This window comes from Lactuca sativa, chromosome 9, assembly GCF_002870075.4.
Source record: "Lactuca sativa cultivar Salinas chromosome 9, Lsat_Salinas_v11, whole genome shotgun sequence".
Classification (NCBI taxonomy): Eukaryota; Viridiplantae; Streptophyta; class Magnoliopsida; order Asterales; family Asteraceae; genus Lactuca; species Lactuca sativa.
Genome location: NC_056631.2, coordinates 185,637,342 through 185,661,621, shown reverse-complemented (window position 1 = coordinate 185,661,621; position 24,280 = coordinate 185,637,342).

Genomic DNA, 24,280 nt, shown 5'->3' with positions numbered 1-24,280 from the left:
CTGACGTTCACCGGTTTTGGAAGAAAATCTTGTCTCTACCGAAAATGTGACCTCTGACTCTATAGTAACTTTTGTTTCTACTTTTATGGATTTTTTCTTTCCTGAGATAATTCCTGATGAGTATGTGGCGAGTACTTCTAATGACTTCTAATCATCTGATAGAAGTGATTCAGCCACTAGCAGGGTAGAGAACATCATGAATCTTCCAGTCTCTAAACAAGCAGTGGATCATGAGATTTCTTCAAGGGTTCAGCGCAACCATCCCATCGAATGTTATAGGTTCCCTGGTAGATGGAGTCAAAACCAAAATCCAGATTGGATATGTTAACGAATGTCTATATTCGTGCTTCTTATCCCAAATCGAGCCAAAGAATGTTGAGATGGCTCTTAATGAACCAAGTTGGGTGGATGCAATGCATGAAGATCTTAATCAATTTGAGAAGCTAAAGGTTTGGCAACTAGTAGAACTTACTAAAGAAAAGAAGTCCCTTGACACAAGATGTGTTTCTCGCAATAAGAAAGATGATAACGGGGTGATTGTGCGAAACAAGGTGCGTTTGGTTGTTCGTGGTTTCAGGCAGATAGAAGGTCTTGATTACACAGAGGTATATGCTCCCATGGCTCGACTGGAAGGAATTCGTATCTTCTTAGCATACGCCTCCTACATGGGTTTTATTGTATATCAAATGGATGTCAAAACTGCTTTCTTGTATGGAGAAGTAAAGGAGGAATCTACGTTGATCAACCAATAGGTTTTGTCAACTCAAAATTTCCAAATCATGTGTACAAATTGGATAAGGCACTTTACGGTCTTCATCAAGCCACTCGAGCTTGGTACGCTACTTTGACCAAACATTTTTTAACTCATGGGTACAGAAGAGGAATGATTGATAAGATGATATTCATCAAAAGAGTGAATGAGGACCTTATTGTTGCTTAAATCTACGTGGATGATATCCTTTTTGGTTCAAAAAAATGATGAATTATGCAAAGATTTTGAAAAGGTCATGAAGATGAGGTTTGAGATGAGTTCTCTAGGCGAAATGACGATGTTTCTAGGATTCCAAGTGCGTTAGTTTTCTTCGGGCATTATACTTCCTCAAGGCAAATATGATGATGACATTTTGGAGAAATTCGGGTTCAAGGATGCTAAAATTGCTTTAAATCCTATGGATGAAGGACCGCTGTTGATATCAGATCCGGATGGAGACTTGGTTGATCAAAATATATATTGATCCATGATTGGTTCTCTGATGTATCTGACTACTAGCAGACCAGATATACTTTTTGCAGTCAGTTAATGCGCGCGCCATCAGGCTAATCCTAAACTTTCTCATTTAATCAAACGAATTTTTAGGTACCTTAAAGGGAGACCTAAATTGGGTCTTTGGTATCCTAAAAGTCATGAATTTGATCTTTATGCTTTTACTAACAACAAATATGGAGGTTGTGACACTGACAGGAAATCTACAAGTGCTAGTTGTCAATTCTTTGGAGACAGACTGATCTCGTTGCAGTGCAAGAAACAACAAACTATGTCCACTTCAACAACTGAGGCTGAATACGTTGCAACATCTGCTTGCTATTCTTAGGTCATTTGGATGCAATATCAACTGCAAGATTATCGTTTGAATTTTCTTGACAGTCCTGTTTTCTGTGATAATGATGCTACTATTCAAATATTTAAAAATCTAGTTCAGCATATTAAAACCATGCACATAGATATTAAAGTTCATTTTATACGAGACTCTTTTGAGCATAAACTCATTCATTTGGAAGAAATCCACACTGATAATAATGTGGCCGATTTGTTTAAACTCATTCAACATTCTTAAAATGATTCGTTTTGAAGACTAAAAGTTTTTTTTTTATTTTGTTCATTTTGTATTTTAATTTTTTTTTTGTTAAATTTTTTCATGGTTTTCCTCTATGCACAAATTTAGGGGGATAATTAAAACCAAACAAATTTTTTCCGTTCTTGGTTTTGAGCGTATTTTATTTTATTTTATTTTTATTCTTAGTTATTTTTATTTTGTGCTAACTTTATTTTATTTTTATTTTTATCTCAAAAATTTCATTTGTCTTAAAAACACAAATTCAAAAGAAGAAGAGACTTAAGGAGACTGTGTCGGAATTTTCTGTGCAAAAAGAGATCTTTAAAGCAATTTCCGGAATGTCACTTCACAGTACATTCACATGGAATTGAAGGCATGAAACTGTACAAATTGTCAGTTAGTCGGTTTCTCTTTAAGAACTGTCGTATTCGAGGAATTGAAGGCATAAAACTATACAAACTATCCGTTAGGCAGTATCTTTTCAAGAATTGTCGTATTTAAGGAATTGAAAGTTTGAAATTGTACAGATTGTCAAAATTGGTCTTGTCAGTTATCTTAACCTAAGAACTGTCAAGGCACCAAGGCGATTCACCCAAACGGGAAATAGATACCGCTGAACGTCCCGCCCAGGGTATTGACATTCTTTTTATCATGCAAAATTGTGGAGACTCAAATGTATTCTCGGATACATTCTCCGCAGGTAAGGAATTAACGGTGATTGTCACTAGGGCGATGCACCTCGCAAGGCACAATTGTCACTGAATATCCCGCCAAAGGGCCTTGACCTCATGTCATGCTAAACTATGGAAATATGTTTTCAGATATTTTTTTCACAAGATGGTTTTATGAGTTATTCCTAATTAACTCTCACTGGCACTAGAATGGCACACTCAACTGAGATTCAGAAACCATTGAATGTCTTGTCAAGGGTCAAATTAACTTGTTAAATTGAAAAACTTTATTGAGATCTTTGATCGAGGATATATCCAAGGGCTCACATAAAAAATGGCCATGAGTGGTTCTCTAATACTCAACAAATCGCAGTTCGTTCCTCCGTGTTCACATAGATACTGCAAGTAGTCTCTATCTGAGCCAAGAATGGGTCCTAGAACAACTGCGGTGAGAAGGGTCTTTATGACTCTATGATCCACAGGGACTTTCTAGTCATAGTTACTTTCAAGACACATCTGTGATCGACGAAGAATATTAATTTGAAGGAACAAAAAGTGAAGATTATTTTTCAATACACAACCTTTCAACCCCAGAAGCAAGGTGAGCCTGTATTTGAAGTTATGTGATGAATTGCATTGAATCCTCCTCAATCAATTTGTTGTTATCTATGAACTTGATGATGCGATCCAGAAGAATCGGTTTCTTTGTAATTATCTTTGAAGTTTTTTAAAGCTGACAGTTCTGATTTTCAAGAACCTATAAAAGAAGCCTCTATACACAATGTACGTTCAAAGTCAAATTTTAAAGGAAGTCGAACTGTTCAACATTAAGTCATTCATGTAGAAATTCATATGGTCATCTTGAAGTTGTGAAGAAATCGAAGATAAAAGATGAAAGTCAAGAACAAAGAGAAGACTGTAAAGAAAATAAATCTACAATGATTAAGCCTGATTCTATGGATTAACACATACCAAGCCTATTCACTGAGTCCTCTCTAATGACTCAAGAAATGTCAAGCCCATTCACTGATTCCATTCCTATGGATCAAGATTTTGAAAGCCCAATTGTTAAAGAAGATGTCATACCTTTGGAAGGAGCTCAAGCTTCAAGAAAATCATTTGACACACCTGAGCTAGACCTATCTAAAGGAAAAAGGAAGCCGTTTGAATCTGAATTGGTTGATGTGGTTTTGCTTCAAAATAGAGTCTTTGATCTAGTACAAAGCTCTATGGAAAAAGATTTGATAATCAGAAAGAAGGACATTCGTATCAGCGAGCTTGAGAGAGAGAACTCCGACAAAGCTTCAAATATCTCAAAACTTCAAGAAAATATCAAATTTTGGTGACGAATTTCAACCTTTGAGCACTGAACGAGAAATGATCACTGCTTATATTTCTGATCCAACTATCCAGCTTCTCAATCTTCAAGTGAAAGAGCTACAAGACCTGCTTCAGATAATAATCTTGATACACTTTTATCTTCTGGCCATGCTTCTGCCCAAGAAAGAAGAGAAGAAAGTTAAGGTTGACCAGCTGAAAGGGAAGATGCTAGTGATGAAGCATTCTTGTGACAACCGTCAAAATTCGATTCAGTTCTAGAATGGATAAACTTATTTGCACATGTAGTCATGACACATACTAGACTTAGTAACTAGAAGCTATGTTATAACCTACTACAAACTTGGAAACAAGTGGAATCGAAGGATAGTGTACTTGGATTTCACATTGGCATGTGAATTCTACAACTACTTAATTGTCATGACTATCCATATTAGGATCATTCCTTGACTTGAACACCTTTTCATGAATAATATACACACATCATGCATTTGACGTAGTAGTAGAAATTATATCCGAGTCTCGTTGGAACTTAAGTCGAAGTTGAAATCTAGGACTAGTATACTTGATTCCTTAATTTGAGTTGAATCTCGAAACCACTACATAGAATGCCAATAAAGCGATAAAATAAGTTACATACATTATTTATAACTAGAAAAGAGTTATAATACCATAACATAAATTGAAGTCTCAAAGATTCTATTGATTTTGATATCCAAAGAGTTACAAACTCTCAAAAACCCTAAATGCCCTAAAAACCTAAATTTATGAAATCTAGCCTTAAAAATTATATAAAAATTGTTATAAACCTTACAATATGATCTTATAATAACTAAAATTATGAAAATATAGTCAAGGAAAATAAAATTTAACTCATTAACATTTACCCATAATTTATAAATCAAAAATCAAGGTTTTATGAATAAAAACTTGATTTTAGTGCACAGTTAATATAAAAATTGAGATATTTTATAAAAGAACTTAAAATTTATAAAAGAAAACGAATAAGAAAGGGGTATTACACCTCAAAAAATCGGCCCCCTCTCCTTATTTTATTCTCATTCTTCAACACACACACACATCTCTTCTTTCTCTCTCTAAAAACTTCTCTCTAAAACTGACGAACATAGATGCATAATCTATGGGAGAGATTTCTACAGTTCATAATTCATGAGTCAACATGCATCACAGTTTTTTGGTGTATGATTTTGGTGGAGTATAAACCCAAAATGATGACGATAGAGATGAACTATCCAGAGAGATAGAATCCCTATTTTCTCTCTATTCTTCTTTCTAAAACTCCCATTCCTTCTCTTCCTTTTACCTACGAAAATTTCCAGAAAAACCCACCATTTTGCATAAAAATGTCTATCATCCATAAGTGCTCATCCAGGTAATAGCACCTAACTAAATCATGCATGCAAGTTTCTACTATTTTCATATGATTTTATGTGCATATTACTTCAAAAACCAACTTCTACTTCTTCATCTTCTTCAAATTTGTTTCCTTTTGGTTAAAATGGCTTTTATAACATCATGGATGTGTTTTAACACCATGCATGTAGAAAAACATGGTTGCATGTTCATGATCATAGCATAAAAAATAGGTTTTCAAGTTAAGAACATAAAACTCATTTTTAAGAGTTCTTGAGAAATAAGATTTTTGTATTTTAATGCATGTATGTAAATTATGATTTTTAAATATATTTGATCTTTCGAAACATGAACATAACATGCATTGATCATGATTTCATAAAATATTTCAAAAGATTTAGTCAAAGAAATGATGAAAACTCACTTTTCTAACCAATCATCATGCATGCAATCTGCCAGATTTAGTTGCCTGATTTTAAACTGCCATATTTCACTCATTTGTTAATCAAAATTTGAGATTCCTTTGCTCAAATATAATATTGTGAGTTAGCTTTCAAACCCATCTGATCTCACTGGAAAATTCCAATATTTAGATCTTTAGCAATTTTTACAAAACTGTTGCTCAAACAGCACCTTTTTGTGAATGCTAGTTTTGTATTGCATGTTCAAAGTCTTATTCCTCACTAAAAATCTAGGAAATGTTAATTTGAGAACTTAACATCATGTATTAAGAGGGACAAAAATATCTTGATTCAAAAGTGTTTGGAACATGTTGAAAAAATTCTCAAAGTAACATCGATAATCTTTACAAAAATCACAAGAACCAAGTTTTCTCTGTAATTAATTGAGCCTTTAGGCGTGTTTTTCGACATCAATAATAAGAAAATGATTTTTTATTATTATTAAATTGCATGAAGATGCTTTCTGGAATTTTTCAGCTCAATATATATTTTCCTTATTTTTACATCAAAATAATAATAAAATAGATTGTTAAAGCATATAAAATAGTTCTGCTAATAAATAAATTTTGGAAAAATTCATAAATTACCTACACTGTAAATCAACATCCCTCGTGAAGTTTGAGAAATTTTTATTACAATTTAGTATTAGTTTTTATTTTATTGTTGTTAAGCACAAATAAATAACAAAAGTCAGATTCCAAGTTATAAAAATCATATTTATTATTTTTTTGAAGCATATATATATATATATATATATATATATATATATATATATATATATATATATATATATATATATATATATTATATCAGGTTCAGAAAAAAATTTGATGAAATTTCCATAACGATTTACTATTTTTCCAAGATTTAATATATATTAAAAGAATTAAATAAGTGAAAAATAGTTTAACCTATCCAAAATTCACAAAAACTTAGCAAGAAAATATTTATTACATTCTAACCATAAATAAACATTTTGTGGATTTATATTAACTGTTTCCTAGTTATTTCTATTTTATTGGTATTAAATACACTTAAATTCTAAAAACACTCAAACAGTTACTGCCTTTGTTGACAATCTTACCAGCTCGCTTCAAGCTGAGAAGAAGGACTTCGAAGAAGCCTGCTAGAGTCTCAAGTTTGACAACACAGAGCTTGAAAAAACAATCCATGCCCGTCTTGATAAACTCCAGGCTGATCTTGCCATGGAAAACAAAGTCATGGATGAACTTGCTCATAAAACCACGAAGGCCAAGACTCAAGCACTAAAGCTCACTCAGGCGCTAAAAGAAATTGATGATCCCAAGACTGAGCGAGCTATTATCAAAAGCAACGTTTGTGATGTGCACTCTCTTCTCTCCAATCTCCTGGAAGCTCACGATTTGGTCCTTACTATCACTGTTCGACGACACTTGGCTGAAAAGCTAAGACCAGCTCTTGACATGTTGAGTCATATTGAAGGTGTTCTGGAGACTGTTTTCCCTCTGAAACAAGGGGAAGATGAAGGTGAGGGTTAACCACAAAAACCTCCATCAACCAAACCTTCTTCACAACTGAAAGTCACCACTGAACCGAAGGGTAATGAAGCTTTGGGTTCTAGTATGAAGGACACAGGCAAAAAAGATTATCGGTGATAATGATGAAGAAGGAACTGAAGAAGAAATCGAAATTGGTAATGATGATGAAGGATAGATCGAAGGAAATGCTCTTAAATGAAAGAAAAATAATTCAGATCTTGAGGAAAAGCTTCGGAGAGCAAAAGAAGACGTTGAGAGGGAAAGAAAACTAAAAGAAATGAACGATGAATTGGAACGTAGAAAAGCTCTATTTCCTTTGTGGTCGTTGGATAAACTGATAAAAGAAGCAATCGAGCCTACCAGCACTCATTGCCTCGAACCTGTTATCACGTTTGATCGTGAGAATTCCAGAGACTATCAATTCGACATGTCGATCACCCGAAAGGCGTTTATCTTTCATTTCTTTGAGTCAACGGTTGCTATCCCCTCTCCAGACCTGAAGGTTGATCGAGATCTAATTGAATATTATCTCGCTTTTTCTCAACCGTAATACTTTACTTGGAGCAAACAGAAAGTCTCAACAGTCAAACTATTGAAACCAAATTCAGCAGGGATGTTTATCAATGTGAAATTCAAGGTGACCCGAGGCTCAGACAGCTCGGTTTGTATGATATCTCTCACCGATCTGCCAAATTTAGACCCTCATGACTAGATTCTTCTGAACAACATTTTGCCGACTGATCAACAACAATACGAGCCCATCATTGATCATATCAAGCAAATGTCAGTGTGTTACATTCTTGAAGTGGCGAAGATGGATCAAGAGATCGCCTCTGCCTTAAGAAAAAAAAGCCTACAATCAAGCCAATTCGCAAGGAAAGCAAAGTGAACGTGATGCAGATGGGTAAGATTGACTCGAAGTACCATACTGTCATGTTCACCAGAGCTGAAGGCCAAAAATGCTTGTTTGCTCGTGAAGACAAACACCTGCACTCCACTTCTTGTCTGGAGCACATTCTCGACATCATTTATAGGTGTAATAAAAAAAGTGAAGCTGATAAGAAGATGTTTTCGGATATGCTTTGGTGATATATTGACTTTCGTCAAACTCTACTCACCATTGACTGTGAAGAAATCCACCCTTACTCAACCGAAATGATCTCTCGCCTCAATTGACGCAAAGGGGGAGATTGTTGAGTCTAGGAAGTTGTGCCACTGGGCTTCGTTAGTTAGTCCAATTTTGTCAAGGTATGGGCATGTCATTCCGTGTTTATGAGATTAGGGTTTAGTATTTATGGTGCATGCATGCATCGTCTTTTAGACACTTTTAATAATTATCTTGTTTATTGTAGTGTAACCCTATAACACCTCTACAGTAGAAGTCTTTCGTCGAGCTCTTCTGAGGTGTTGCAGTTTTAATCATTCAAGATCTGTTTGATTCATTGGGTGTTCATTCTTTGGTTAATTTATTTTTTACTTGTTAAGAATCTAAACGATCTTAAAAGAGTTTTCAACTCATCAAAAGACTTAGGGGTTTGGCGATGATATCTATCGAGAACGAAATGTTAGATAGTATAGACTATGGAGAGTTGATCAACCAACTTGCTATCAAGAATTCTAGGAGAGCTTCACGGGTCGTCAGTTAGGTGTTACGATATGTAAATACTCATTAAAATACTTTGATTTTGCTATGTTTATTGCTATAAAATTTATCGTAGTTAAAAAAAAATAGTTTTTGTAATTTAATTCTTTACACGTTAAGGCCGAAGGGCCTTTTTTCCTATTCGTCCTAGGCATTTGAATCATCAGGACCAACCCTGCTTATGAAGTTTTTGGTAGAAAAAGAAATTAATAATGATGTTATTGTTAAATTATAATTGCTTTAGTTTCAGCCTCTTACCAAAAACTTACTTTAAAATAAACAATGATGTTATTGTTAAATTATAATTGCTTTAGTTGTAGTAAAATGCAATTTACCCCTCTTGCCTCATATTTTTTTTTCGTTCAATAAGGAACTCATAAACATTTTAACAAAGTATCATACCATAAAAAAGGGAAATGATCTGGTGGGTTGTGTTCTACTTTAAAAATGGTATATTAATGTGAAACATGACAATGACCACAATAGATGTTATTTGGATACTTTGACACGTAACTGTATATTTTTTATTAGAATATTGTTTGATATGTCATACCTCCTTTGTACACATACATTATATATATATAAAAAGGAACATCTGAATTACCAAAGAAAGAAATTATACAAATAATAGGCTTAACATGTATTCCTGCCATTTAACAATGGCCAAAAGACAAGCAAAAGCTGCAAACAAAAATATAAATATAAAATGCTAGATACACAAATATTGGTTATATGATCCCATAGTTTGGTGTACAAAACAGAAACATAACTTTATTTATAACTCAAAACATGCGATCTTAAAATAAATTAGCAATGTACTATTTTTAAGCCAAATAATAAAATTAGATGAAAAGAAACTATAAACCGAAATGAAACAATATGATGACCGCTAAATGAAACCAATTTTTGGCCGTCATGAAACAAATTGGAGTCGTCACATCGCGCGGGTACACCACTAGAGTTTATATATATATATATATATATATATATATATATATATATATATATATATATATATATATATATATATATATATATATATATATATATATAGAGAGAGAGAGAGAGAGAGAGAGAGAGAGAGAGAGAGGGAGAGAGAGAGAGAGGTGGGTTCAATTGAGAAAAATAAAAAAAGGTTGAGAATAGGGGAATCATTCTCAGCCACTCATTTAATCTAAACGTAAAAAGACACGGTGACAAACTTGTAAATATGTTAATAACCTTCAATGTCAAATACGTACCTATAGAGAATTCGATAACAGTTCGTTCATCCTCAAAATTTCTCCTCCAACCTTCAACAATCATCCAGATTTTTTCAACTAAACCATCATCAATGTCATCCAGTGTTAATCAATCATCAATATTCATAGCAGGGAGGTTTGCCGTTCAAGACAAATTCGCAACCCAAATTCATCAATTTCATCGATTTGTTAAAGTTTGGAACTGGAATTTCCCAGATTCTCAAACGAAATCAGTTGGAATCGGAATTTCTTCGTTATTCATGAAATTGGAATCAGAGTTCTTGACTCGCAGTCACGGTCGACATTGAAGGACTCAGAATCGGTACTCACAGGTCCCCAATCGGATTTTTGGAAATCAAAATCAAAATGAGAAATCGATCAGACATAGGTGTCGCATCTGAAGTCGAAATCGGAAGTATATGATGATTTGGAATTGATAACTCGATGTTTTTAATATTTTTAATATAATTAACTTGTATGCACTCCAACTGTTTGATGAAATGCATAAACTAAATTACCACGTTATATTTATATATGAATATGTTTTCTCACTTGACTTAGTATATGATTATTAAAACAAAAAAGGAATATGCAAGTCTGTATGTTATTCATATGTGAATAACATATAAAAATTATATATATTTGTGAAAACACATTGTAATATTCATATGTGAATATACTATGTAATATTCATAAGTGAATATATCATCTAATATTCACAAGTGAATATAATATGTATTATTCACATGTGATATACCATGTAATACTATGTAATATTCATATATGAAAATATTATCTAATATTCGTAAGTGAATACACCATCTAATATTCACAAGTGAATATATTATGTAATATTCCCAAGTGAATGAATCGTCTAATATTTAAATATGAATATACTATGTTTAGTATATGCTATATTCATATATGAATAATACTTAAAATGTAAAAAAAAATTAATCATAGTTTTTATTCATAAGTGAATAATGAATGTACTGTAGAAAAAACTTGATTCATTTTTATTCACTTATGAATAAGGATAGTGGAAAATATAAAAAAAAAAAAAATTTTATTTTATTTTAAAACTATATCAATATGGATGTCTTTTTGTAAAGAATAAAAAATCATGAATTTTGGTATATTTAAAATAATTTTTGGATATAAGTAGCTTCTTAAAAATAAAAAAAAAACGAAAAAGACTATGTTTTTGTATATATTAAGGTAATGCTTAGGATAGTTTAAGGAAATATGTTTTGTTGGAAAACACATGTCTATTCTTTTCCCATTTCCGCTGGTACAACGGAGGCTTTTGCGGCAAAAATAAATGAGTGGCTGAGAATGATTCCCCCATTCTCAACCTTATAGACGATTTAATTAGTTCGAATGTGTGTTAATGACAATAGTTGTGTAACATTGAACGTATTTATATTATCAAACAACATATTTTCATTATCATTTTCATACCATACGATAGATGTACAAGAATTAGTTAGAATACTTGAACCCAACTCTCTCTCTCTCTCTCTATATATATATATATATATATATATATATATATATATATACACACACACACTCACACACACAAGACTTTTTGGAAGTCATATCTAGATCAATTGTTCAAAGCAAATTTTTTAGGACTAGGACCTTTAAGTGTATACAATATAACATCTCTCACGAGATTGTCTCTCAAAACATGAACCCATACATTGAAGTTGTATCTATTGAATGTTATTGTTTTATCAAGTTATTTAAAGAAAATGAATATTCATGGTAATGAGAGTACATTATTTATATCTACAAAAATATTAACAAAATTCATTTAGTATTTTCAATATTTAACCTTTAATAATTAATACCCTTTTAGTTTTCAAAAAACATTAGTTATCAAAGTCTTGGATCCAAGATGCAAAAAAAATAAATGGTTAGGTATCCTTTATCCCATCCATTTGAACTCAACGAGATAGATATCGGTTAATAATTATGTCTTACTATATAATTCCTATATATGGGATCGCTAATAACAAATTTAACTAGACATGTTTGATCACATCTATGCCTAAGAACTCTCTTACTTAACTATCATTTATCACAAAAGATTTCCGCTTAAATCATCCAATTTGAAAAACTTGTGTAATCAACCTATAACTTGGTTATATAAATCGCTAAAACACCCCGGCTAACAAAAAATAACACTAGTCAGTTAAGTATCCTTTATATCGCTAGTACATACAAGAGATGTGCGAGTGTTCTTAAAAAAGGATTACATATCCTATATATCGCTAACAAAAAATAACACTAGTTTTGCATGCATCCAATAAACCATGACATCAGTCTTCCATAATTTAAAAAACATATTTTATGAAAAAGTTCACCTTTAACAATGTTCTTTAATAAAATCTAGTCTGATAAAATTGATGTGATCAAATATTAATACCAAGTATTAGGTCTTACATTTAAGCACTTTAGAACATTTGTAAACCATTTAACAAAACTTCCTTTTATAAAATAGGATTTGGAGTTTGATAGTTTACTAGTCTATATTTTAAGCTTATATGATTTTAATCCCGGAGTTTTACTGGTTACTAGTTTTAATTTGAAAACTATTTTACCATCATATGTTTAAAGGTAAATTTTATTAAAAGCAAACTCCTTTTTGATGTTTATTTATGTTCAAATATTATTTTGCATTTGAAATACTAATTTATCAACCATAACATAATAATAACATAAATATAAAACAACACAAGCATGTTCTAAAGATATGTGTATAAACCAACCCAGCTAATGATATTTTGTGAGCTATCACAAAATGCCAAGTCAGTTCCTAAAGGGACATTTAAAGGGACTAAAAATCTTCTAATAATGTTGTTGTAGAAGCTCGCACTTCAAAAAACGCACATTGCTTGCAGAATGTTGAAAAGCTTCTTGAATGTAATAATTCAACAACATGCAATTCTTTTTAGAAAAGGTTGTAGAAAATTTTTCATTAGGTCCAACAACTCTAAGGGAAGCTGCCAACAGAAACATCTTTTGTATCAGTTTGTAGAAAGGTTGCCTTTGCCCTTACACACATCAAAGTTGTGAAAATTACCTTTTTTAACGTATGGTTCTTGGTATGTATTTAAATTATAATTTTCCATTATTATATAGAAACTCGATGAGTAGGAGGCCCCAAAATCGTAGAGGAGAGATGAATTGGACTGTAGATTTGGAGACCTACTGGACAATTTGGGAGGCCTCAACTCAAAGAGTTGGTTGGCAGAAATGAAACCGTTATTTTGGGGTTTTGCACCTTATTTAAACACCTTAACCCCAAGGTGTTAGCCTCAGCTTTAGCATCCATTGCCCAAAACCCTAATCTCGAAACCCTAAGCCATTTTTGGTGATTCTGAGGTAATCTTGTGCATTCTTGGTGGGTTTGAAGAAAAAGCAGATTGAAGGGGGAGCAAGAACGTATGTGTCACACCCAAAAACCTGAACTGCGGAAATGTTCTAGGGCAGAGGACATCATGTATACTATCACAACAATGCATAATACTAAACAAGTAGCAACATCATCCATTCCATTAATAATATAATTTTAATACACGTGTATTATGTGAGTAGTTTCTAAGACACCAAAAATGAATAATAAAAAATAAAGACGAGTCTCGAAAACTCCATCTTCTCAAAACCTGGTCATCGGTACCTGTCTACTGGTGACCTGAGAATACAAGTTATTTTCAAAGAGTAGATCAGCATTTAAGCTGGTGAGTTCATGAGTATTTTAGTGTCATTGATTGTATGAAAGTGTTTGTAAGTGTTTGATGTAAATGTTTGTAAGTGTTGGTAGTAATTGTTTGTATCTCCTAGAAAATCCTATATTTTCTACTAAAAAGTAGCCTTCTACCAAGGCCCAAATGTTCAGTGTGTTGTGTTGTTTGTAAAAGTGTGTATCTTTCCCAAGTATGACTATCATTACCAAAAATATAGTTTAGATTACCGTTTATGTGAGAAGATGAAAATGTGAATGCAATGGGAAGATAACAGTGTACAATAGTATTGTACATAAGTAACTACCAATGTACTAACTACCTTAAACTATTTTGTTAATTAAGGTAAAATGTTATATGATTGTAACCATACTTGATCGACTAGTATAACACGACCTTCGAGACGTCGAAATGATATGACAATCGTCACCTGTAGACATGCAGGTCCCACTGTAGCTAGAAACAAGGTGTAGGAGGGCCAGTCCCGTATAGATCTATACACAAATTCATGCTCTCCATCCAGGAGACTCTAGGTAAAAAACATGATGCAACAGTATATTTCCGAACCATGAAGTAGTATCTCACATTATTGTTGTAGTATTCTTGTATTTGTATAGTATGTTCTAGGGTAGTGAATGTTCTTTCTGTCTAGTGTATAGTATGTTCTATTTGTTTATTGTCTCTCGTCATAGTATGTTGTCTAGTGTATAGTGTATATAGTATGTGTTGTTTCTCGTTATAGTATGTTTTAAGTGACTCATGTATGAGCTGACTCTTGTATGTTTCATTCTTCTAGAAATCATATTAGTGACTTCCTAAACTATACCTATTATAGTTTACTAGCAATGTTGTTTGTATGAATGAACATGTTTGTACACCTTTGCTACCCAAAGGTATTGAACTGAATGAAGAATTTTAATATCTATATACATACACATAATATATAACTAAGATTCAAACGACCTTCGGACAAACAACCAATACCTAAGTCCACAACCAAAAAAGGAATAGGAAATAAAGGGAGTTATCAGTCCAAAATCTTTTCAATCCTACTTATAAAACTATATCTATATAGACATGATTAGATAAAGTATAAGTTTAATAGAGTTTAAATAAAGTATTTATTATGTAAAAGAGTTTATAAAACGGTTTGAAGCAATTTCTTTGGAAACACAGTTTGAAGTAAAAAGAAATCTGTTTGATTGATAGATATTAATCACACGTGATTGTAATAATAACTATAATGTTTCTACTTGTATCCCCCCCCATAAAAGCAGTTAAAATCATTTAAAAGATAAGTTAAGGGGTATGACATCACCTGCAGTGAGTGATACGAATGAAAGGTCGGTTTGTAGGATGCCAAGTGTCAAGTGTGGACATGAGCACAATGGATCCTAATAAGCATATAATGACACATATATGTATATAATTAGTGTTTATACAGCTAATCATGAAAGGAAAACACCCTAGGACTTAGGAACACTTAGATTGAAGTGTTAGAAGTACCAAGGGTTGTATAAAATGGGTCCACGGTCACACAAGTGTCTGTACAGCCACCACGTGTACGACCACTTGGGTGTACGACCTGGTGTGTATGGCCATGGAGTGTACGACCATACACTCCTTGAAGAAGTGGTCAAAAAGTGTATTTCAAGGCTATATCTACATCCTCTAAGTGTTCTTGATCATGTGCTAGAATAGAGCATGAGTTTGAGGCTAATAAGCATTAAACAAAGGGGTGTACAACCACATGGGGTGTGTACGGCCGTACAATCCTCTATGATCATGTTTTGGACGATTTCTAAGGAGCATATCTAGTAAGTAACAAGCATACGAAGGAGTACTTATGATATAAAAGACTTTAGGGGTATTTGAGATCCAAGAACTTAGTAGGTGTTCTTGGTGAAACTGAAGAACACTTTAAGATTTACCAAAACGAAATGATTTATTGGATGAAATCAATGATCCATAAAAGATAGTGAAAGGAATCAACAATTCAAGGGAAGAAACACTTACAATCTTGGAGATCTGGATGAAAAATCGTATAGTAGTTAAGAGAGAATGAGTTCATGGCTTAGGAGTGTGAAAAGAGTTGATTGAAGGCTAAGTCTCTCACGTACACATGAGAGTGTACGGCCAGAAGGGGGTGTACGGCCGCACACCTAAGTGTACGACCGTACACTCCTCATGTTGGAGTGTTTGGCCATTTTGGGAAGTGGTGAACTTTTGGAACCCAATTCTAATCCCTAACTTTGAAGGTACTAGGCTTAAAACACTCTAATTGACTCTAAACAATGCTAAAAGATAGAAAAAATGAGTATGACCTTGATTGATTTGAATAATTGTACAAGATAGAAATTTTGGGTTGTCATAGTGTGGGAGGAGGGCAGATCTTGAAGTTTGGCCTCATTTCTGGTTCATCTGAGGTATAATGCTTCAACCTTTTCTATGGCATGCTTGGATCTAGTTTTAGGATGTTTTGCTTCATTTTTTGGGCCAAATATATTGATGGTTGGGATATGGACAGCCCATTTGGGAAAAGCCTTCAGATCTAGTGTCTTGAGGGGACTTCATTGGATAAAGGTGCCAACTTTATGGTTATGGAAGTCCCATGCAACACTTAGACCATTATTTTGGTCTTTTAAGCACTATTAGGTCACACATACGAGTAAAGATGGGAGCTTTACGTGACAAAATTTTCCCTTGAGTCCAGATCTATGATCTCATGGTCTGTCTTGAAGTTTTTGTGGTTTTTGGAGTTGGATCTAAGCCTTTTGGGTTAGGTTTTGAGTTTTATGCATTGGGGAGTGATTCTTAATGGGAAAAGTTGGAAACTTTGCCCTTCTAGACGTATTTCCAGCTTGGATCCAGAAGATAGGACCTTGATTTGAAGAATAGGGACTTAATGCATTAAGAAGGCTTAACAGACTAAAGAACTCGACGAGTTGATTGAAAGTGTCTTGATTTTTGTTATAAGGGACGAACTCGAAGAGTTGGGGAAAAACTCGATGAGTCAACCCCGAATATCGTGATTCTGTGAGTTAAGGAGGAACTCGGCCAGTTGGAGGAGAACCCGAAGAGTTTGATTGCGATTTCATGATTTTATAATTCATGGGAACTTGGCTAGTTAAAGGGCAAACTCGAAGAGTCGAGTCAACTCGAAGAGTTGACTTCGACTTTGACTTTGACCAAAGTGACCCGTAAAGGGTTATGGGTATGAAAGGGTATTTAAGGAAAATCTTTTATGTTTACGAGCTTGAGTTGCGTTGATATTCGAAGCTGAGGATTTTTAGCTATTTTCTAGTATTTGTGGTGAGTTACGTTCCCGGTATGAGTGGGTCGAAGGCGTCAATGCTGACCCACTAGTAGTTATTTACAGTAGAGATGACTGTCTTTGTGATAATTGTCCGATATGCCACTATATGTTGAGATTTATGTGCTTGTATGCTATGTTATTACTGTTGGATTAGGTGTCTAAGCCCATAACGATAATTGGTATGTACTTGAACCGAGAGTAGCAAGGTCCTTTTGGGTTGCCTTCACCGATGCAACTTGATAGGATGGACTTTTGAGAATAAGGTTATTTATGATATTTTAATATATTAAAAGTATAATATATTAATATGAAATCATATTATTTAATTAGTATTGATCAAAAATTAATTTGGAATTAATTTAGTGATCAAAAGAGACTAATTAAATATACGAGGACTGATTAGGAAAATCAATGATTCTTATAGTGTGGGCCAATGATCCATGATTATTTGGGTGGGATAAACCAACATAAATAGTCAATGGAGGTTTACCCCATGGAGCCTAAGTAAGATGAAGAGTCATGGTGAATTAGGGTTTGCATGGATGTAGCTCAAGCACTTGCCACACTATAATTAGACACCCCTAGAGCCAAAATCGGTTGCTACAACATTCTTGTAGAGTGTGTATTGATTTTGAGCTAAGAAACTTATTCTCTCAAGCCTAATTTTGCACTTGGTGTTTGTGACACATTAGAGGCATCACATTTGAGGTGCTAAAGTTTTTGGAGGGTAAGAACTACAAGTCCTACTAAGAGGTAAGTTATCTAACTAGTTATTTTCTTCAATTGTATGCTAGTTAGGATGAATACTTTAGAAAATCAAATTACTTGTATAATTAGACAACAGATAGATCAAAAGCATTTAGGTTTGCATGTTCACCATAAGGTTCTTAGAGTGCTTAAAACCTATCAGTGGTATCAGAGCTTAGGATTGTTTTCAATTATACTTGATGTTTATTAATTTTCCAAATTGATAAAATTGATTATTTGGATTCTGAATGATGAACTCGTCGAGTCTACTGGCTGACTCGTTGAGTCGACTCAATAACAGACCAACTCCACGATTCAGGTTCATGCACTCGTCGAGTTAATGGTTATGGTTGATGGATTTCGAGTTTTTGGCCAGAATTGGATTAGAATCATAACCACAAACTGTTTTTTGAAACATAAAATCTGATTTCTTGATATGGTAGTGATCATGCTTGTCCAATTAAAAGATAATTGTCAAAATTTAAAGATTTGTATTAGTTTATATGATTAGGCTAATTTCTTGCAAATTGTTGCTATGAATTATCTTGACTTATGAGTTTAACTAGATCATTGATAAATTATTTGATTATTTTGTTAATTGAAATATTGATCTAAATGCCTTTAATGAATTCCATAACTTGTCATCAAGTTATGGAAAATAAAACGTTTTTTCTTTAAAATTCATTAAACTCATAAGCTATGGAAATTAAAAGTTTTGAAGAGTTTCAAAACTTGCCCTCAAGTTTTGGGAATTTTAAAGCCACACTTATGAATACTTTAATTCGAAACCCTACAATTTTAAAAATTAAAAATTCAACCCTTATACTATTATAATATTAAATGTTTAATAATTATATATATGTATAAGACAAGTCAGTCTTACCTTTAGTAGGCCTCATTCATGAAGCCGGTTTATAAGGGAGTATAAGGTTACTGCCTATAAAGTGGTGTTTAATGGGTGTCCACTCTCACCCACCACTTCCTTCACTAGTGGAGGGTTGTTAGCCGAATGGATGGGATAGGACATTAATTCTCGTTAAAGAATAATGATAATTATAAAGTAACTAAATGTTTTATTAAATTCCTAATCTTAGTTACTTTAGGAAAAATGCGAAATTGATGCTAATCCATGAAATTGTACTTTGCACCTTGCCAAGTCATTAATGGAGCGTGTGTGGTTAACCTCACATTAAATTGGTCTAGTAAGGGTGGCAAAAGGTAGCTTGATGTTTGTCATAGATCAATGGAGTGTGTGTGGTTAACTGGCACATTGATTAGGTGATATATTACATCGAGTTTACCAATCACATTTGCATGGTTATTCACACCTTGTTTGTGATCCACGATATCCCAGTCACAAAATTGAAGGGCATAATCGAGATTTAAACATGCCATTGAAAACTTCAATGAATCTCAAAAGAAACTTGGATTTTCAATACAGTTAAAACTTAATGATCCGTTTCGTTTTTCATGGTGGAAATTGGTAAATCATCATTCACCTACCTTTAAATATTGTTTAATTGGATTATAGCATCCCTCTTCTAATTTGTAAAATATTATGTTGGGTCCTAGCCTTAATATTTCATTTGGGTGTTATATTAAGGACTCTTATCTAATATAAGCTTTGTCTTTCTTTTCCAGATGTCTTCCAACACTGCTTTTTGGCTCACCCCTACTGGCTATTTCTTTCTAATGAACTTATGTGGGAGACTTATCTTTGATGGTTAAAATGGTAATGATTGGATCAAGAATATCAGGATGGTTACTCGATACGAGGACAAGGAATACGTCCTCGACAAAGAGCTTAAGGAAATTGACGAGTCTTCTGCTACTCCTGAGGAGATTCCTGAGTTTAGGAATCATGAGAAGGATGCCACCATGGTGTCTTGTATCATGTTGGCCACTATGACTGCTGAACTCCAAAATTCCTATGAGGACTTCTACCCTTTTGAGATGCACTAAGACCCAATGGAAATATACCATCAGAGTGCTCGTCAAAAGAGGTATGAAATCGTCGCCTCCATGATAACAACAAAGAAGAAGGACGGAGAACCCAAAACGGCCCACTTTCAGAAAATGCAAAGGTTTATGGACTGCTTGCTGAAGTTGAATGTGAAATTCGATGAAGAGTTGGCCATAGATATCATTCTACACTCTTTACCTCCATGTTATGATCAGTTTCGTATGACCTATCATATGAACAAGGAGGAGGTCAATCTTAGGAAGCGTTAAGGCCTTTTGAGGATTGTTGAAAGTAGTCTCAAAGGTAAATATGTTGTTTGTACTCCTACTGCTATTTCCCCGGTCTTGGCAATTGGACATGGGAAAGGAAAGAAGAGGAATGCTCCCTCTAATAGTCACAAGATAATGTCTCTTGATGGATCCTCTTCTAGTGGGACCAACGTTGGTTCTGCTGCTCCCTCTACCATTCCTAAGGAAGCAGAGTGTTTTTATTGTCATGAAAAGAGGGCACTAGAAACGAAGCTGCACCAAATAATTGTAGGATGTCAAAGATGGGAAGGTTAAAGCCACCTATATAGGTTGTGGATTTCACATTTGTTAGGATTTGTAGGGACTAAAAAGAAGTAAGGATGTGGAGGACGGGAAGATGAACTTGATCATGGGGAATAGGAGGGTTTCACCTGTCAGCAAGATTGGAGTTTATTCTTTATTCCTTAGTAGTGGGTTAGAATTAGATTTGAATAATTATTGCTAGTCGTCTGATATGGCGAGAAATATTATTTCCTTTCATGGTTTGTATAAACAAGGTTTTAATTTTTCGTTTGACAATGAAATTGGTGCTATTAATGCTTTTTATAATGGTGTTTTTATTTTAAAGCATTGCCTTGTAATGGTGTATATGAAATTGTGATGATTGTAGACAACTTAGGAAATAATGTGTTGCACATTGATTCTTCCAATAATTTGGATAAGTCATTCTTGTCGCATTGTTGTCTTGGACATGTTAACAAGAAGCGCATAGGCCAACCCCAAAAGGCTGGAGTCTTGGAGTCATTTGACCTAAGGTCGGATGATAGTTGCGAGTCTTCTTTGCTTGGAAAGATGTCCAAGTCACCCTTCACTGGTACATGTGTGGACCCTTCAGAACCGCCACAATGGATACTAATCGCTTCTATGTGACTTTTATTGATGATTACAACAGATATGGCTATATCTACTTAATCAAACATAAGTCAGAAATCTTTGAAAGATTCAAAGAGTTTAAACAAGAAGTGGAGAATCAGCTGGGCCGGAAGATAAAGATGCTCTGATCCGATCGGGGTGGTGAGTATATTAGTATCGAGTTCCAATACTGTCTTAAGTAATGTGGGATTGTTTCACAATTGACGCCACCTAGGACACCATAGCTTAATCGTGTGGCTGAGAGGCACAATCAGACCTTGTTGGACATGGTTCCTTCCATGATGAGTTGAGCTTCGTTACCTATCTCATTCTGGGGGTATGCCTTAGAGGTTGTTGCCCATATTCTTAAGAGTTATGATAGATTGCTTATATGTTTCCATTGATAGCAATATTGGAAAATGTATTTGATTCTTTCGTTTGTGGTAGTGTCATAATTTACCAAATAAGGAATGATTCTCCTCACCCATGTTTCAGTTGTATAAACTTGGAATCATGCAACTTGTATTGTGTGATGAATGAGAACTTCATCTTTGGGAAATTAAGACTAATTCCTTGTTCACATATACATGAGAGTCAAGTGAAGGACTAGGAGATCGGGTGCACTTGGTTGTATGCTGATCAGGTCCACCACAAAGAATGATAAGACTATTCGTTTTGATTTACTAAAGTTTAGTAAATATGGCTATACTTACAAAATTAAGTATAATTTTGAATCATTGAAAAAATTTCAATGTATAGAAGAACGAATAAGAAGAATCAAATTAGGTAGAAAGATAAAGTTTCTCCAATCTGAAAAGAAAGGAGAGTACTTGAGTATCGTGTTTTATGATTATCTTAGTGATTATGAAACCATATCACAATTGATCCTCTACGTGCACTTTTATGGCTATGAAGAGGAATCATGGATTGTTGAAAGGGTTAAATCAAAAGGTGAATCATACTTCGTTCCAAAATCGAGTCTTAGAGTCACACTCCAAGATCGATCCTTGAGTGACATAATCTTAAGATTGGTTTATAACACTTATCAAATTTGGAGTAAAATGTTTTCTACTCTTTTACATTTGAAATTGGTAATATGTGATGTTTTTGATAAAACAAAGACCAACTAAGACCAATTGTGTGAAGTGTTTGTCATGATAAGAAACCACACTAAGTCTTGAGTATTTGTTTGTCAAGTATTGTTCCTTGAAAAAGTGAATCTTATATGTCAACAGGTTAGTGGGAGTCTTAAAGATCTTTATGGGTTTCAAGAACTAATAAAGAGTAAACCAATTGTTTATCACTAGCACATAACTTGAGGTTTATAACCTATTGTGTCGACATATTCTTGTGTTAGTGCCCATTCCAGTTACACTTGACTATGCATGTAAGTTCTATGAGTTCTCAGTTGTTTGTATAACAAATCGGAAGCAATGGTAGGTCCTTGTGCTGCCAAGTGGCAAGAAATTAATATTGAATAAGTTCAGTCCATATGAGTTTGGATTTGTCACTAACATTGTCTTGTGATTATGGTTATGACAAATTCACATGGATAGGAACACATACACCATAAAAATCTATGTTTCATAAGGTTTCTCTCCAATTCATGAAAATGATTGTGAGGAAACACTTTCACTAAATAGATTTTAAGGAGATAGCAATAGTTTTATTTGCATTCTCAAATTCGATTATGATTACAGCATCCCTCTTCATTGTTTGAATTGTGAGAAATGGCAAAAGCTCTAAACATTTCAGACTTATAGTTGTAAGTTTTAGAATTGTTTAGACACACATGTGAGCTATCTAAGGAAAGGTGTATGAATCTGAGAAGCCCATATAAAGTATTATCGAAGCATCTCGTATCATAAATCTGAACTTTGGTAAGAAAGTCAATAAATATTGATTTCTAGATGTCCGGTTGATTTTTGGGTACATGTCAAAGCTAGTGGGATCATAAGTGTTATGCTAATAACAATGTAATTATTATGCTAGTGGGAGCACAATTATTACGTTAAGTGTTGCAAGTTTGTTGGATTAGTGTCTAAGTCCATAACTATTTTGGTATGTACTTGACCTGATGGTGCATGGACCTTTTGGGTTGCCTTCACCAAAGCAACTTGAGACTAAAAGAATTAATTAAACTTAAAGGCACTTGAACTGTCAATTGTATGATAGTTGAATATTGAGCTAATGGACTCCATAATTAAAGGGGTGGACGAACTCTATGGGGAAACCCATTAGAAATCATCCAAGGGCCTTTAAGGAAGGAGTCCATGGGTTGCTTAGGGCTTAAGCATCCCAATTAGGGTTTCCTTGTTTGATAACCCTAATAGCTTCACTATTTAAAGATCCCTAGAGCACCAAAAACGTGGGCAAGTAATTCCTTAGGGTTTTGGATGGCTTTTGGGTGTCTCCTTCTCTTCTCCTCTTCATCCTCTTGCTCTTGGTGTTTGTGAGCCATTAGAGGAGTGACATTTGTGACTCTAAGCTTTCTAAAGTCAATACAAGAAGGAATTGAGATTGTTATTACTATATAACAATCAAGGTATGATCTAAACCCTTATTCATATGTTATATTGATTAGATCTAGGGTTTTTAGTCTTGGATTGAAAAGCATGTACAATAGAGAAACCTAGATCCAAGCTTTAGGGTTTGCATGAGCACATAGGATGTCTTTTGGCTAAAACCAATCAGTGGTATCAAAGTCTAGATTGGTTTCCATTGTATTGATGCATATTTGATCGATATCAGCACTGAAAATCGAAAATTTTGGGTTCTAAGTGTTTGACTCGCCGAGTCACTTAGTGCACTCGCCGAGTCAGGTGTACTCGACGAGCCCAAGTCCAGACTCGACGAGTCGAAACGTCTGACAGCTATTTTTCGCGATTTTCTTCCTATTTTAGCTTTGGATAATTACCATACACATATTTTTGCTATAAATCCGAATTTTATCAATATTTGGTGATTATCCTTACCTAAATAGAAGATAATTGTCAAAATTTAGATAATCTCTTGTTTTATTAGATAAAATCTGATTATTTGTAATTAGATTTGAATTATCTTGTGAAAAGTTTCAATTTTTCCCCTTTAGGTTTTATAGTTTAAATTTGAACTTAATAGTTTTGTTTTGAAATTTAAATAGTTAAAACCCTAATGTTTTGAATAGTTTCAAAACTTGTCCTCAAGTTTTGGAATTTAAATTTTGATTAAAAAGTTTGATTTTGAAATACTTAAATTGTAAACCCTAATGTTTTGAAATGTTT